General features: G+C 34.0%; 3 long non-coding RNA genes across 3 annotated transcripts; 1 reads left to right on the plus strand and 2 right to left on the minus strand.

Annotated features, from left to right (window-relative positions):
- Positions 1–256: 256 nt before the first annotated feature.
- On the minus strand, positions 257–1,790 carry LOC118479653. The gene is made up of 5 exons (XR_004859803.1): positions 1,687–1,790; positions 1,462–1,548; positions 1,175–1,245; positions 950–1,088; positions 257–450 (listed from the first exon to the last, which is right to left on the minus strand). It is a non-coding gene; the product is annotated as an uncharacterized LOC118479653 (long non-coding RNA).
- An 84-nt stretch (positions 1,791–1,874) lies between these two features.
- Positions 1,875–4,425, minus strand: LOC110882905. The gene is made up of 5 exons (XR_004860866.1): positions 4,309–4,425; positions 4,119–4,233; positions 3,702–3,769; positions 2,464–2,501; positions 1,875–2,276 (listed from the first exon to the last, which is right to left on the minus strand). It is a non-coding gene; the product is annotated as an uncharacterized LOC110882905 (long non-coding RNA).
- An 8,224-nt stretch (positions 4,426–12,649) lies between these two features.
- On the plus strand, positions 12,650–18,194 carry LOC110940774. Its single transcript, XR_002593532.2, has 7 exons — positions 12,650–12,963; positions 13,306–13,892; positions 16,256–16,300; positions 16,421–16,615; positions 16,687–17,267; positions 17,353–17,421; positions 18,063–18,194. It is a non-coding gene; the product is annotated as an uncharacterized LOC110940774 (long non-coding RNA).
- Positions 18,195–18,674: the final 480 nt, after the last annotated feature.

Genomic DNA, 18,674 nt, shown 5'->3' on the forward strand with positions numbered 1-18,674 from the left:
CATATATTTTTTTAAATTCATCTAGTTTTTTTAACATTTATTCGTGTTGTATGGATCCATGGCAAAAGTAGAGAGTTTTATAAAAAGTAGAAGCATTATATAAAAAGTAAAAGATTGTATAAAGTTGTGAGAGAGAATTGGTTGACGGGGGTAAAAAATGGGGTGTTTTGAGTGTATTTATATGTAAATTTATTATTTTTTTTGAGTTTTAAACAATTTGCCCGTTGGATAATATTAAATTAAAATTGAATTTTGTTTTTAAATAATAGCCGTTGTTGTCAAACGGATGAATTTTTTGTCCTTTTGTGACCGTCTCCAGCGTCCCAACCTAGACGAATTGGACGACGATGGACCACCCGGGATGGCGTTGAGGCCCGGCGACGGTCCAGGATGGGCCAAGCCGAACCCACACCGAGTGGCCTTACTACCGGAGATTCCATCCGACCATCCCTATAAAAGACAACACATTAAATAAATTATCATACACCTAATATCACTTAGTTGAACAATTGGAAGGGTAACAACTCAAACCAAGTCAAACTTATTCGACTAATATAAAGCTGTGCACTCCAAAATCCTTAATATTTAAACTAAAAAGTGGTAAAAGTTCACTTTAAAACCTTTGTTATTTTTGTTCTTGTAGCAATGAGTAAGTTTTGTTAGAGACATTTTGGCAAACACTTGGTCTGCATGAAAAAACTGTCTTTATCAATTCAAATTGAAATTCAATGTAGACCCTTTCGCCAATTTCATCAAACCCACAACCATAAGTATGCCGAATCTACTAAATCTACTAAAAATAATACATGCTATACGTGGTTTCCATTAGTAGATCTGAGTACATGATAGTTTACTCAGCTTTTAGTGATCGACTAATTTTAATGCCCTAAATCAATTGCCAAGTCCAAAATTGTGAAGTCAAAGCATCACAGAAAGAGACAACACATACCCTCTATAGTTGTGGATTCTTTCTGCTTGGATATTTTCTCATTCAATGGCAGGTAAGACAGCAAACAGGTGCACCATTGTGAGACGGTCATCCAAATCTCTTAATGCATCAAAGAACTTTGGATATCTAATGCCAGACCCTATATAAATATAAAAAATATAAATAACAAAACCTAAAAATAGGAGTAAAAATGTTAAAATTTGGATATGTTAATAGTAGACCAACCTCTATCGAATAAGCATATCAAGATTGTAAGTAGACTTTCTTGTCAACAACCGTTCAGCAAGATCCATGTTCTTCAAAACATAAACCAAATAAAAATAAAATGAACATTTAAAAAACACGTAAGGTGTGTGCCAGGTTGCTTAAACTATTTATTTCCATGCCTAAGTTAGAGACAGTAAAAGTCGATGCAACCAAAACCAAATAAGTGAATACCATTATGCCCACAAGTTTTTGTAAAGAAACAAAATCCAAATTACCAATTGAAACTAATATAACTTGGTTATTACCCGAGTTGTACTCGTGGGCTATAGTTTCTTAGATCGTGCTTTCTCCACAAGCTCCTTCCACTTCTAAGATAGCAGATAAAGATCCAACTATAGCATAAAACAAAAACCCATTAAAATTGAAAAAAAAAATCAACCACAAAAGTTTAGCAAAGTTGACATGATGAAATAATGGTATTCGGATTCAATAAATAAAAAGGCACATCAAATCACTACACATGAACAAACCTTGTCAGCAGCCTAGAGCACAGGGGTTATCATACCGCCATTGATCGCCACAACCACAACCATATTAATGATTCTATTATAAGCAAAAACTCTTCTCATCTTTATAGCTCGCATTTACCACTGGGATGTATCAATTAAACACATGACGTTTTTGAACATATGACGTTTTTGAATAACATATATGTATCAATTGAACACATGAAGAACATTAAGATCAAAAACTTATACTAAACATTAAGACCAAAAAAACTTCAATCAGATATATGTATCAATTGAACACATGACGTTTTTGAGTAACATATATAAAGAATAACATATTTACGGTTAGAACAAATACCAGAGATCCGTAAAATGAGCGTTTGAATGTTGAATGAGGATTGAGTTGCCATTAATTGGTTCCCCCGAGTACTAGAACCCTATCAATTTAAACTGCAACTCAGCCCGAAAAAGCACCAAATAAACACAAAACAGCCCAAGACAGCATCAAATCAGCACATTTAAATAATAGAAATCAAATAAAGGAAAGAACAAACAAATGATTAACAATTATGAAAAGAATATTTGCTTACCGCTAATACATCCATCGCCATCTATAATTTCAAAATCAAAACAAATGCACATATGCAATCCTTATTAAAACTCATTTATCAAACGATTCACAAATCAAAACATGAAAAAAATCAAGATCAACAATCATCAGTAAATATTGAAAAATTCTATGTTGGTTCTACAAAGAAAACATAAGATCATAATAATATTTTAATATTGCAATCATACCTTGATGTAGTTGTAAACAGCTCGATTGTTATGAAACCCTAGAAAAAAACGATTGAATATGAAAATCAGATCTTGCAGGAAAACATAGATCTACATATTGGAATTATAAATCACGATATTTATCAGAAATATGGATTATCTAACTTTGAATCGGATGGATTATATGTAGATCTATGAAGAGTCTTAGAGAGCAGAGGGAGAGAGGCTTGAGAAACCCTAATTGAGAAAAAAAATTTTCCGGGTTGTGTGTTTATATAGAAGAACCAATTCAACCCGAATGAATGGAAATGGATCCCGCGTGACCCTTTACCACATGGAATAGGAATGGACGTGAATATTATCGCGAGAACCAATGTGAACACAATCAAAAATACCTAAAAATAGCTAAAAAACACCTAAAAGCTTTTTTTTTACTATTTTTTATAAAATATCGCTACTTTTACTTTTAGTAGCCAAAAAAAATTAATCTTTTTTAATGTAAAAAAAATTAGCGATTTTAGTGTAAAAAATATTAAAAAAAAATTTGTGTGTTTCTCTGATTTTTTTTAGATTTTTTTAGGTTTTTTGGGAGTTTAGTTTTTAGCATTGTAGTGGGGGGAGGGGGGGGGGTTAGGTTTTTTTAGGTCTTTTGAGGGTTTAGTTTTTAGCATTTAGCTTTGGAGGGGGGGTTAGGTTTTTTTAGCTATTTTAGGTTGTGTTCACATTGGTTCTCGCGGTTCTCGCAATAAAGGTGGTTCTCGCATGAGAATGATCCGTTAGGAACAACCTTTATTGCGAGAACCAATGTGAACATAACAAAAAATAGCTAAAAAACACAAAAAAAAATAGTATTTTTTATAAAAAAATCGCTACTTTTAGTAGCCAATTTTTTTTTTTTTTTTTTTTTTTTTTTTTTTTTTTTTTGCTACTAAAAGTAGCGATTTTAATGTAAAAAATATTAAGAAAAATTTTTTGTGATTTTTTGATTTTTTTTTTAGGTTTTTTGGGGGTTTAGTTTTTAGAATATTAGCTTGGGGTGGGGGGGGGGTTTAGGTTTTGGGGGTGGGGGACGGAGGTTTAGGTTTTTTTTTTTTTTTTGGGGGGGGGGTGGGGGTTAGGTTTTTTTAGCTATTTTTGGTTGTGTTCACATTAGTTCTCGCGGTTCTCGCAATAAAGGTGGTTCTCGCATGAATCTTACCCTATATATATATATATATATATATATATATATATGTTTAGTAACAAAAGAAAAAACATACCTGAGTCTTCTCCATTTATGAACAAATGAGAAGCATGACCCATTGAGTGCACCTCACTGTGAGCTCGCCTGTAGTTAAATATGATTGATATGAACCAATATTATAACTGCAAATAATTAAAAAGTAATAACAATTCAATCTTTCCAAATATTCCAACATACTTAAAAAAGAAAGAAAAATATACGGTTCCAAATAACCAAGCAAAATGGCCATTAAACTAAATAAGCAAAAGAAAGTTCGAGGAGATGACATTCATAGCCTCTCCCCTTAGACCAACATGTATAAAAGTCGGCAAATCCATGAAAGAAATATGTGGTCACCATTTCAACTTGAGGTGCACAATGTGTACCAGACCAACCGACCTGTATATACCTCATCGGTTTAACAAACAAAGTGATCATATTGTTGATTACATACCCGTTTAAGCGATTGTTGATGGCTGCGAGATCCTTTAAGGGCTCTGGTATGTATCAGTACTCTCCCCAATACACGCGTAATAGGTTATAGATCCATGAGAAATTAGAGCACCTATCTGAGCATAAAACTATGTTATTATGTTTATAAAAACTATACCTTATGTAAACAGAGTTAAAATAATATCATTAACCTTTGTTGACCGCATTGTAGAGACGTATACATTGTGCACCACAAATGCCTTCTTGGGGGACATATCAAGTAGACTCGGGAATACAAATACCTTATGTGAGCCAGGGCATAAATGCACATAACTGCTACAAACACGTTACAAATACATTATGATCAAGAGTAATAAAAGCACATAACTGGTACAAACATATTACCTCCATCATGATTGTTTCTGAAATCTGATTGGTAGTTTTAGCAACCCCTGTCAATGGAGTAAGTTCTACCAACAATGGCTACACAACAAGAATGAATATTTCACTATAACTAGTTGATGCTCCGCCCGCGTTGCGGGGCGATGGCCGAATAATTCTCAACCAATTAAAAAAAACAGTACTATAGTTTTGTTAGAAAGGAAAACTAAAACGATGACAAGATCCTAATTTTTAGCGGGGGTAAAATCGTAATTTTTAGCTAGGGGAAAGCCATAATTTTATTTTGAACTGGGGAAAAACGTAATTTTGAATTGAGGGTGAAAACGTAATTCTGAACCAAGGGGAAAATCGTAATTTTTTCAATGCTACAATTCATTCAGTACAGAAAAGACAAAAAAATAAAACAAAATAAGTTGTTGTGTATATAAAACTCATTCAAACTAAATACAGTTTACTTACTGTGTGTATAAAAAGTAATATAAACTGTGCAATTACTTGAATTGCTACGGGATTTGATGAGCTCGGTACGAACCGGTACGGAAAATACCGTTGTCGAAATCACGAAAAGTGGGTACCGGTACCGAATATACCTGGTACGGTACGGATCGGTACCGGTACTGGTACGACACCGACATTTTAGGGTAAAAACAGATGAATACCGGTGTCGAACCGGTAACGAAAATATACCCGGTTTGGTAAATTTGATACCGATACAGGTACCCGATACCAGCTCATTCATTAGTGATGTTAGTATCCATTAAATTCAATTTTTATTACTATATTCATTCAATTATCTTTACTGTTCATTTAGTTCTCTTTTAATATATAGGAGAATATATAGGAGAATTTATATCAACGTGATTCTACCTTGGTTTTTGTTGCCAACCCATCCAAAAGAAGTAAATTGTCAAGTAATACAAAAATTCCAAGAACTGGAAAAAAGAGGTTGACAGATGGTGATACCCCATTGGACCAAGAAGATGCCCTGTCATCAACAAACACAACATGGAAAATTCAGTAGTTGTATATGATTTCATTGAAAGTTAAGCTCAGCTGGAAAATCTGTAGTTCATGACCATAACATCAATTTGTGCTAGTTAACAACTGAATGTTGCCACGGAGTTGTCACATGTGTGTAATATTGATGACCTTTGCACATTAGAACCAACCAAGCCACCAACTCAAGTAAATCAAACATATTTATCAACATGTGAAGCCCCATACTGTTTTATGTCCTACAAGTTAAAAACATAAAACAATATTACAATAACTGATACAATGATAAATTAACAAAAATGATAGGTTTGTATTGTCATTGTAGGTTAAACACTTCCTTAGTAAAACAAATTGCTTGCATCTCACACCTTATAGAACAAAAACTGTACTATAGTAGAAAATGCCCAAGGTACTCGAGTTCTTCGTTTATGGTGAAAGCTCAATTATATCAAATTTGGGAAAATTTTAACAAAGCTAAACGTCTAAACTATATTTGAGTCCTAAATTTATTAATAGCTTAATCTTCACTCCTTTGAGAGAACACAGAAAAGTAATTATTTCACATTGACTAATTTCGTATTTAAATTTATCCTTCTTGTCAAATTCTCCTTTATATAATTCTGAACATGCCCTGACAGATTATTGAAAAAACCCTAGATAAATAGACTTTGGAACCAAATATAATATATATCAAATCCATAGATACGGATTTTTGTAATTACCAAAATTCATAATGAAATTTCAAAATGGCTAATATTACATAAGAAATTTGACATATTAGATCTCAAATCCAAAACGTAGCTCTTGAATAATCAATGGAAACAAATCAAAGGAAAGAGTTGCATAATCATGAGCTTTGATAGATAATAGTAAAAAGTTTTAGAATCTCATCCAAAATCGCAATGATAAACTGCCAAACAAAATTAGAAGAGTGAGAGATGGAGCTTACAATTTTGGGAATCATGAAAATGATTTGTTATTCTATTCTGACCCTTCAACCGGAGACGTCGATTTTAAACGGTAACATTCATCGTTAAAAATTGTGATTTCGGTGAGCTATAGATGAATCTGAACGCTTTGATGGAGATCAATTCGATCTTTGATTGTATTGATAGGGAGATTGAAATGATGGTGTGGGTAAGGATCTGCTATAGAAAGATTGATGTCGGATTGAATGAAGGAAGAAGAAAAGAATCAGAGAAAGAAAGGAAAAAAAACCTTAATAATCTCGAAGCGTATGCGAGAAGAAGAAGAATGGAAACAATGAACGGTTTCAAGCTTTAAATATGGATGGAACGTTGATGACCCGAATAGTGTATCCGGATCCCGCATCGGGTTTCACATGAGGGGAATGAAGGGTTTGCAAAAATAGTGGGAAAATGAGGTTTAGAGGCCATAGATGGGGGACATGTGTCCCCTAGGTATGACTTTTATTAGGTTGTATAGATACTCTTATTGATGCATATTATCTTATTGAGTGTGGAACCTACTAATACTCTAACGACTCACAACAAAATGTCCTAAAACGCTCCGTAAGTGAAAACCCAAACCCATAAAACCTTACTTTTCATAAAAATCCAAGAAAACAAAATTTTTCACTCGGTCGCGGGGTGCGACAGATTAAGCAAAGGTCTTCACGAGGCGCGACAGACCTAGGGTTTCCGGATAAGCTTGAGGGACGCGTGTCGTCCACGTGTCAAGACCACACCATGACTCAGCAACCTTCACTCCGACTCAGACTCCCTCGCGGGGCGTGACTCGCCCCAATATCAGCCTATAAATGGCAGCCGATGGTTTCATTTCAAGTTGTTCAATTTCTCTCTCTATAAACGTATAATGCTATAATACTCCGGTATTATACCCCCTAAACCCGAAACTCGGCCCTTTATTAGAGTAATAACTCTAATCACTGGTACCATACTGTATCCGATCGATTAAAACCGATCCAATGGATGTTTAAGTGCTGCCAATATCTGGCTATACTTTGCCATTCATTGTGAGGGTTTTGATCTCGTGATTATCGTTAATGTTGAATTGAGTTAATACTCTAGTACGAGCTCCAGTATATCTAGAAAGTAGAACTCATAACCAGCAGGCTGCTAAACCAGAATACTTAATGATTAAGTAAACTTAGTAATTAAGAAAACTTAGTGATTAAGTAAACTTAATGGTTATGTAAAACTTAGTAGTTAAGAACACTTAGCAATTAAGAAAACTTAGCGGTTAAGAAACTTAATAGCTAAGGAAACTTAACAGGAAAGGAAACTTAGCGGTTAAGCAAGCTAAGTAAGTTAATTAATCAGCTAATTACGTTATTTAATTAATCGGCTAAGTAAATTACTTGATTAAACCGTTAAGGAAAATTAATCTGTTAAGTAAGATTAATTAAGTTAGTTAAGATTAATTAATCAGTTAAGTAAGATTAATTAAGTTAAGCAAGATTAACTAATCAGTTAAGTAAGATTAATTAAGCTAAGTAAGATTAATTAATCAGCTAAGTAAGATTAATTAACTAAGTAAATTAAACACCTAAATAGATATACATGAAAATAGATATATATGAGGAAGGTGCAAGGAAGGTGCAAGAGGATATATCTATATGGGTAGGAAACTTCCTAGAAATTTCATGTTTCCTACCTATAAATAAGAGCCTAGGATTTCATTCTTTCTTGCTCATTCCTTCTACTATTCTCTCTATATGTTGGTGTTCTAACCAATAATCACCAATACGATATTCTGTCCGATCGATTCGGAAACCAACGGACGAATGCCAAAGTGTTGTCTAAATAAGACTATACTTTGTGAATTTCGTTAAGGTTCTGATCTCGTGACCATCATTAGGTTTGATTGGGTTTAACACTAATACGTATTCCACTCTGTTAAACTAAATGTTTAACAACCAGAAACTAGAAACTCTGCACTATACACTTACAATCAAAATAGATGCTTAGTTATCAGAAGACTTAGAATCAGGAGGCATGTTAAATCAAGACTATATGCTAACAAGGTGAGTCATTCTCTTTTTACCAAATTGTTTTCAAAACCCTATTTATTTTCAAAGTTATAATTACAGGGATTAAGTCTTTGTAATCTTCAATTACTGCCGATATGTGGGGTTTTGTATACATTATTTGATAACCGTCACCATTGGACAATGGGTTAGCCAAGGGGTGATATGACCATAGTCACAGATACGGTCGAGTGACAAATACCGATTTGGGGTAATTGGTTGATATATAAACATTGTAATCGCTCTTAATACTGTGAATTATAACAAATGTGTTTTTGTACAAAATGAATGAACTCACCAGTATTTCCTGCTGACCAAATGTTTTTAAAACGTGTTTCAGGTAATTACAGTAGATTCGAACAAGAGTGGCGAGACGGCACCGAAAGGCTTAAAGAAGTGGCTTATTTTATCAAATAAATTAAATTAAATTAAACGTTGTTTTACGTATTCGGGGTGGGGTCGGGGGTCGTGACAGAAGGTGGTATCAGAGCCAATGTTTTAAGCAATTAGGTGTTGTAAATTTGTAATAATACCTAAGCTTAAACGAAAGAGTTAGAGAATTGCTATTAACCGGTAGCATGCATGATAGTATTTAGACTTGAACCTAAGAAAAAAAATGCCTTAGTATAAGCTTTGAGATAAGCTAATTACTTACGTAGATAAAGTGTGAGGGGTGTTGGTATACCGTGAGGATGATGACTAGAACGTTGTAAGTATGGTAAATAAGCGATAACACTTGGCCACTGTTATTTCTTGTTTATTGGTACTACTTGATTCTGGAATATGATCCGTCATGTGAATACTAATTACCTTGTTCTTTGATAAAGGCCCTAATAAAAGATTCATTTTTAAATCATGAATTGAGAAAATTCTATTTATGGGAAATACAAATTACCTCTTCGGCGAGAACCGGGTAAGATGGGGTTACCTCTCATGCGAGAACCGGGTAAGATGGGTTATAGGATATGACAAACAAGTGACAGAATTCCCTAAATAGTATCATGACTTGATATCTGACTTGTTTTGGAAATATGAATCTTTTAAATACATTAACATTATGCAAGGTTTGTATATTACAGAATGTGAAAAATATGATTATATAGATATGTATATCTATAAGGAAATCTAAAAACCATAAGAATTGACAATTTAAAATAAATCACAAGCATGTGTGCCAATAATAATTTCAGATTTCTTTATCAGGAATCTTTTGTATATATCTATAATTCCGATATCAAAAACTATTTCATTTGATCATTCGTCTCGTGACTCATGCGACAAGATGAACGATGTGAACCCTTTATGTTGGGACGCCATCGAAAGTATAAGAATTCCCTTTGCGCTACCTTAGATTATTAACGCATTCGGAAACCTGTAGCTAAAGTTGTGCTAGGCACAAAACGTCTAAAAACTTACGCTAATAAGAGTAATTCTACTTTCTTTAAGAACTCTTGCGAAGATAAAAGTAACCACGACTAGCTGCACTTACAAAGACTCTTCACCTATAATCCTACTAAGATTACCAGTAATAAAGAAGCTCTTACGAAATACATGGGCTGCAAAGGACTAAAGTTGTCCAAACCATTAATATATATGTTAAGAAGAATGAAGTAATGTATGCTTCAACATTTGGACATTAAGATAGTAAGACCCGATCTTCAAAACACAACACATGATCACGACGTATGCCACGAAATTGAAAGAATGAAAAGAACTGGCAGAAAGGAAAATTATGTTTGCTTCATAAAAAGGAACAAATGGCAACGATGATTCCTGAGGTGATTGCTGAATTAGGTTGAGATTTGCAAGCCAACCGGAGAAGTGACCACAAGGAGACAAGACAGACCAGCCGACAAAGTTCGTCTCTGTGATAAAAGTTGCGAGTTATGCACGGAAGTAAGACATAGCGTATATGGTCTCGAAGTTCATTAACACTAGAGGCATGGAACTTAAAGAAATTTTGGTAATATCGAAATACTCTGACGTTTTCCCAGAAGATCTTGGACTCTCACCCGATCATAAGGAGGAACTCAGAATTCATCTTAGACTAGGAACAACACCAATTGTTATATCACAAAGTTAAGACTAATGTAGTAGTTGATACCTTAAGTCATAAGTCTCATAAGAAGTCGAAATAAGTATGTGCTCTTAGATTAAATTGCGGATAAATAGGAATGAAGAAGGGTGTAGCAAGTTACAAGTATTTTGTTTATTAGCAATTTAAAACTAAACATTAGAACCCTTACCTCAACGACATCAGTATGGAAATGAGATTGATAACAATGGATATTGTTACCAAATTACCCAAAATAAGAGACGACACAATCTGGGTGATTGTGGATCAACTAACCAAGTCTGCTCAAATCCCTACCAATGAAAGGAACCTTTTAGTATAAGACACTTAGTTAAGATTGTGTGGGAACGAAATAGTCTCATTACAGAGAATCCCGTTATAATTGTACCAAACCAAGATAGTAATTTCACTTTTCAGAAAATTTTAACCCGACTTATTTTAAGCAGTGTGAAGGAACACTACAAACATACAAAGACATGTTAAGTACATGTGCGATAAATATTGATGAAAGTAGGACTATCATTTATCACTCATAAGATTTTTTCAATAATTGACCTACAAGTATTAGTGTTACCCGTTTGAAGCACTTTATGGATGAAGGTACCATCCAGTATGTTGGGCAGATATAAAGGTAAATGAATTGAAAGACCTTACATGTCAAAGATAAGAATCTCACAGCAAAGAGAATGGTTCTGGTCAAAGTAAGGTGGAATTCAAAGCAAGGACCAGAATATACTTGGAAACTAGAGTCAGAGATGAAAAGAAAATATCCATAATTGTTCCCGTAAATCTCGAGGACGAGATTTTTAAACAAGGTGGGGAAGATGTAACGACTCGCACCAAAATGTCCTAAAACGCTCCGTAAGTGAAAACCCAAACCAATAAAACCTTACTTTTCATAAAAATCCAAGAAAACAAATTTTTTCACTCGGTCGCGGGGCGCGACAGATTAAGTAAAGGTCTTCGCGGGGCGCGACAGACCTAGGGTTTCCGGATAAGCTTGAGGGACGCGGTCGTCCACGTGTCAAGACCACACCATGACTCAGCAACCTTCACTCCGACCCGGACTCCCTCGCGGGCCGCGACTCGCCCCAATATCAGCCTATAAATGGTAGCTGATGGTTTCATTTCAATTCGTTCAATTCTTTTCTCTCTCTATAAACGTATAATGCTATAATACTCCTGTATTATACCCCCTAAACCTGAAACTCTGCCTGTTATTAGGGTAATAACTCTAATCACTGGTACCATATTGTATCCGATCGATTAAAACCGATCCAATGGATGTTTAGGTGCTGCCAATATCTGGCTATACTTTGTCATTCATTGTGAGGGTTTTGATCTCGTGATTATCGTTAATGTTGAATTGAGTTAATACTCTAGTACGAGTTCCAGTATATCTAGAAATTAGAACTCATAACCAGAAGGCTGCTAAACCAGAATACCTAATGATTAAGTAAACTTAGTAATTAAGAAAACTTAATGATTAAGTAAACTTAATGGTTATGAAAAACTTAGTAGTTTAGAAAACTTAGCAGTTAAGAAAACTTAGCGGTTAAGAAACTTAATAGCTAAGGAAACTTAACAGGAAAGGAAACTAAGTAGTTAAGCAAGCTAAGTAAGTTAATTAATCAGCTAATTATGTTATTAATTAATCGGCTAAGTAAATTACATGATTAAACCGTTCAGGAAAATTAATCAGTTAAGTAAGATTAATTAAGTGAAGTAAGATTAACTAATCAGTTATGTAAGATTAATTAAGTTAAGCAAGATTAACTAATCAGTTAAGTAAGATTAATTAAGCTAAGTAAGATTAATTAACTAAGTAAATTAAATACCTAAATAGATATATATGAGGAAGGTGCAAGGAAGGAGCGAGAGGATATATATATATATATATATGTATGTATATATATTTGGGTAGGAAGCTTCCTAGAAAATGTATAGGTAACTTCCTAGAAAAGTATATGTAATTTCCTAGAAAGTATATAGGAAACTTCCTAGAAATTTCATGTTTCCTACCTATAAATAAGAGCCTAGGATTTCATTCTTTCTTGCTCATTCCTTCTATTCTTCTCTCTATACGTTGGCATTCTAACCAATAATCACCAATACGATATTCTGTCCGATCGATTCGGAAACCAATGGACGAATGCAAAAGTGTTGTCTAAATAAGACTATACTTTGTGAATTTCGTTAAGGTTTTGATCTCGTGACCATCGTTAGGTTTGATCGGGTTTAACACTAATACGTATTCCACTCTGTTAAACTAAATGTTTAACTACCAGAAACTCTTCACTATACACTTACAATCAAAATAGATGCTTAGTTATCAGAAGACATAGAATCAGGAGGCATGTTAAATCAAGACTATATGCTAACAAGGTGAGTCATTCTCTTTTTACCAAATTGTTTCCAAAACCCTATTTATTTTCAAAGTTATAATTACAGGGATTAAGTCTTTGTAATCTTCAATTACTGCCGGTATGTGGGGTTTTATATACATTACTTGATAACCATAACCATTGGACAACGGGTTAGCCAAGGGGTGATATGACCATAGTCACAGATACGGTCGAGTGATAAATACCGATTAGGGGTAATTGGTTGATATATAAACATTGTAATCGCTCTTAATACTGTGAATTGTAACAAATGTGTTTTTGTATAAATGAATGAACTCACCAGTATTTACTGCTAACCAAATGTTTTTAAAACGTGTTTCAGGTAATTACAGTAGATTGGAACAAGAGTGGCGAGACGGCACCGAAAGGCTTAAAGAAGTGGCTTATTTTATCAAATAAATTAAATTAAATTAAACGTTGTTTTACGTATTCGGGTATATCCCATATTAAAGCTACCTTTCAAAACATGATTTTATCCCATCTATTTAATAAATAAAATCCGGTGTTTTCTAAACCCTGATATTTTTCCTAACTCACGGTCCTGATGAACATTTCCGCTGCAGTGTTTTTAAAATAACCACCGGTACCACTTGACTGCTCGCGGCTCCCGTCCAGGGTGGGGTCGGGGGCCGTGACAAATATGAATTGACTTTTTAGAACTTATGACTTTTTCCATACATACATCTTCAATCTCAAACATCATTTATCATTTGACTTTGATCAAAATGCCAACAAGTAAATAAGCTGTTTCAAAAAGCTTTAAGTCAAAGATGCCCAGACTGATTGCTCCTTATAAAAGACTTCTCTCACCCTTCCACCAATCTTCTAGTGCACGAACGATTGGGGCTAACCATCCTGTTCAGCCTGCAGCTTCACGGCTAGGGTTCTGAGTTCTCGATCCTAAATCACGTACGCATCTTTTTTGCTCATCTCTAACTTTATAGTTATTTCTTGAAGCATAATTACGTATTTTAGTTGTTCTATTGCTTGTTGTTTTTAGGTCAGATTTGTTTTAGATACATGGAGTTGAACCTTTACTGTAATAAGCAATTCGTGTTAGAAAAATATATGGTTATGATTATTATGTCGAGCAGTTTTCAGATAGTTGAATACTGTAATAAGCAATTCGTGTTAGAAAAATATATGGTTATGATTATTATGTCGAGCAGTTTTCAGATGCTTGAATACTGTAATAAGAAATTCGTGTTAGACAAATATATGGTTATGATTATCATGTCGAGCAGTTTTCAGATGGTTGAATACTATAATAAGTAATTCGTGTTAGACAAATATATGGTTATGATTATTATGTCGAGCAGTTTTCAGATGGTTGAATACTGTAATAAGCAATTCGTGTTAGACAAATATATGGTTATGATTATTATGTCGAGCAGCTTTCAGATGGTTGAATACTGTAATAAACAATTCGTGTTAGACAAATATATGGTTATGATTATTATGTCGAGCAGTTTTCAGATGGTTGAATACTGTAATAAGCAATTCGTGTTAGACAAATATATGGTTATGATTATTATGTTGAGCAGTTTTCAGAGGGTTGAATACTGTAGTAAGCAATTCGTGTTAAAAAAGTATATGGTCATGATTATTATGTCGAGTAGGCCGGCTCAACCATTTTGGTGGCCTAAGGCGAAGTAAAAGCTTGTGGCCTTTTTTCCCCCAAAAAAAAAAGAAAAGAAAACAATTTGAGAAAAGCTTCTTTCGGCCGGCGCAACAGTTACCAGAATAGTTAACATAATTCTATAAGCAATATGAGCTGAAATTTTAAACGACATACTTAACATACAAACTGAAATTTCACATTAATGCACTTAATTTCTACAAAAAGCATGTAAAGTACTTACTAGATTCCACTGCAAGTAGTGCAAACGAATGTCCAGAAGTTTGTGCATACATATTCTGGTCCATGTTTAGTAAACAACATGAGATATATTATGTATATTGGTAACAAAATTCCGTATAAACGACGATCTAGTACAATAATACTCAACAAAAAGGCAACAAAACAAGTGGAAAATTACCAAACTGTTGTAGTTAATACACCTCCTATTCTCTGGAAGTTTAAGCAGATTCCTTATGGCTTTCTAGTTTCTCTCTTCTTCTTTGAACTGACTCATCATTTCCTAACTCCAATCCAAGCCCTAACTTCTGAAACAACAACAAATCATAAATGATCAAAAACACAATTTCTTCCGGAACAGCGTGTGAGTCGATCGATACCATTTATCTTCCCCGTATTGTCGGCGGCTGCAGCGACTGTTTCTCTTCCCCAGTTCCCCTCCCTAAACGATGTAATTGTATACGACTATAGACTGACTCTTTCATCTAATAATCTCATTCTCCTCGCAGCGCAGCGTAGACAAGCCCATACCCATATAATATATATATATATATATATATATATATATATACATATATATATTTTTTTTTAAATATGGAGGCCCTATAGATTTGGTGGCCCAAGGCCCAAGCCTCAAAATACTTGGGCTTGGGCCGGCCCTGATGTCGAGCAGTTTTCAGATGGTTGAATGGTTGGGGTAAACTTGATATAGTGGAGAGTTCAAATAAGAAGAATTAAAAATTAAGAATAAAAAGAGTAAAGGATACAAAAGTAATTTAAACAAATCATTTAATGAGTCTATTATTTATTTTTGCTATTCAAATTAATGAACTCTAATCATTTAATGAGCCTATCTTATAAAATAGTTATGCACCTTACACAATAAAAACAATTCTGCACATGATCTTACATTTTCAACGTTTCCTACACCATTAAAACAATATTTTGGTGTAGGATACAGAATGTGTATGATTCAAACACTTTTAAATAATTTTGCTCGTAATAAAATATGCATAGGACACAAAATTTTTAAATAATTTTGTTACTTCTAATAAAATCTGTTTAGGAGCCAATATAATGATGGTGAAGGAGGAATTTATGGTTGCATTAATAAGACTTGAGTAACTATTTAAAATATTTATTAATATTCTACATCAAAATGTCTATACTACCCTTAGTAATTAAAGTATTAATTAAAAGTGGACAAAAATAATATTTTGATTCACAACCATTGATCAAAAAAATATAGGGTCTAGATTAATTCATTTTTTCTTCTTTTAACAAGATTCTTCTCAAATGAACCTCCCTCACTTGATATATTACTTTATAATTATTTTATTTTTATTGGGAAAATTTGTTTGTAAGCGATTTTTTGTAATTGTTTTCGGTTTCCATTTCTCGTTGTATTGCTCAGAGACTATGTCAACCAATGGAGAGGACGAACCACCGTCAAAGACTGGTTAGTATAATTTTTTAATGAATTCGTAAAATATCTAGTTTCTATTTATTGATTTTTCTTATTTTTTTAATAAATCTCGCACTTTTTGATTTTTTTTAATAAGTCTCGCCCTTTGAACAGATAATAAACTTAGCACTATACTTATTGGTCTTGATAATTGGCTACTACTCCCGGAAGAAACTTGTGCTCATTTTTATGAACAAACCCATCATGATGCCATGGTTACTATGTCACTGGGTGTTGAGTTAAAGTCGTACCATAAAACACTTGATATCCACCGCAACATGGCAAAAGCTCGATATGATGGTTTGCGAGGTTAGTTTTGCTTGAGTACTTACTATCAAAATCTAGACCTTCACTAATTGGACTGTTTTTTCTTTGAACAGACCTGTAGAGAGTTAAAAACTAAACCACAAACATGTGTTACTGCTGCACAGTATTTTGATATCTTTTTGTCAAAAGCCGCTGAAATCTTGTTGGAGGATCCAAATTATATTAAATTGTGGGCGGTTGTTTGTGTTCGAATGGCCTTCAAGGTTGTTGAGAGACGCGATCTCCATCTCTCGCAATGGGCCGCTCATTTATCCACTGAAGAAGATTTGAATAAATGTGAAATTGATTTGTCAGAAACACTAAAATGGAAATTCTGTCTTCCAACCGTTTATACGTTTTTCCATTACTTAAAACAATCAATGAAGCTGGAATTTCTTAATGATGGAATGGCGCAAGATGGAGCCGTTGCAGATTCTATAATCATACACTCACTAGTAGCTTAGCATTAAAAACAATCTGTTCTGTATACATACAGGAGACAATTCATTGCTAACAAACTTTACTTTTACATTTGTGTTTTTCGGAACAACGCTTTCTGCAGTTTCCTACTCATGAAGTTGTCGTGGCCTTTGCTCTTGTGTTATGCTCCATTCCTGCCGATAGCCTCGACGTACTTTATTACTTGGCTAACAAGGTTATAGCATTTAATTATCATTACATTCAAGCTTTAATTGTTGCTTATAGCATTCCGATTGCTTTTTTGTTTTTCTATTTTGTAGGATAGCGTGGACGCTTGTGTCAGATTGCTTAAGCATTGTATTTCAATGACTTGAAAAATTCAAAGCAAGGTTATACTTTTAATCACTATATGGACGTGAACGGTTTTGATAATGCCCTTATACCATCCCTATGGGCATGAAGAGGGAGGGACATTGTTAAAATAATGCCCAGTAAGAAGGAAAAACAAGGAAACTAATAAATGAAAGGGCATTAACATATTTATATCTGGGTTGTATATAATGTTTTATTTTTACTACAGAACATATTGATTGCTTTTGTGTTTTATTTTATTTTATTTTGTAGGATGATTACACAACATTGTTTGGGGTTTTGCTGAACAAGGCAGAAATGCCTAAGTAGGCATTTTGTTTTCAACAGACTTTCTTTTCAGAAAAGCTTGACTTTAAATTAACTCTTTCCTTATTTTGTAGATTTGTGTGATATGCATTCGTAAGATACTATCTATAAATGATCATCTAGATTAATATGTGGTTAACTTGCAAAACCACAATTGCTTTGCCCTTGGACGTCTGACTCATATGGTCAATGGTTGCACCCCTGTTGAATTGACCCATGTTATTCAAACAGGAGAACTTGTAGTCTCTCAAACTTGATTCGCAATTTTGCATTTTCTATTTATAGTCAATCATTTGATCTTAGCTACTGAATTGGTAAAAATCTATATGATTGTTCTTTTTTATTTTTGCAGTAGTCAATGATACATCATACACAATACACATCACACATGCCAAGAAGAGGTGGTGGTCAAATATGCTGACTATAGAGTAAAAACAGGTTGGTGTGGTTGGTTGACCAAATGTTTACTTTGTTCTGAATTGAAAGTTTTGTCCTTTATCGTTTGCTTTTGTTACACGTTATGAATTTTGTACTTGATGTTTCCTATTGTTACACGTTATGTCCTTTATCCCTAACCTAGTTAAAATTCTCTGTTAAATCTGATCACATTAGGGTAGTTTAGTCTTTTTACTCATTTTCATAAAAGTATATTAGGGTGAGCGGAGTGGTGCGGTAAACACCATCGGTAACACCGCCGCCGATGGTGTTTACCGATCGGTAAAAGGGGGTGAGCGGTGAAGCTTTACTGATGAGGGGAAGTGGTGTTTGTCAGCTTTTGCCTCCTATGATTGGGGGAAGCTTTACTTATGTTTTTTTTAAATAATAGTTTACCTAATACAAGATAGGTAAACCACCGCCAACATTTTTGAACATTAGGTAAACAAAATAGGTAAATTGACGTAGCACTGTCTGATTGGGTTGTGAATGGGGAGTTTACCTATTACAAATAGGTAACCACTCCCTT

The sequence above is a fragment of the Helianthus annuus genome, chromosome 6 (genome assembly GCF_002127325.2).
Source record: "Helianthus annuus cultivar XRQ/B chromosome 6, HanXRQr2.0-SUNRISE, whole genome shotgun sequence".
NCBI classification, from domain to species: domain Eukaryota; kingdom Viridiplantae; phylum Streptophyta; class Magnoliopsida; order Asterales; family Asteraceae; genus Helianthus; species Helianthus annuus.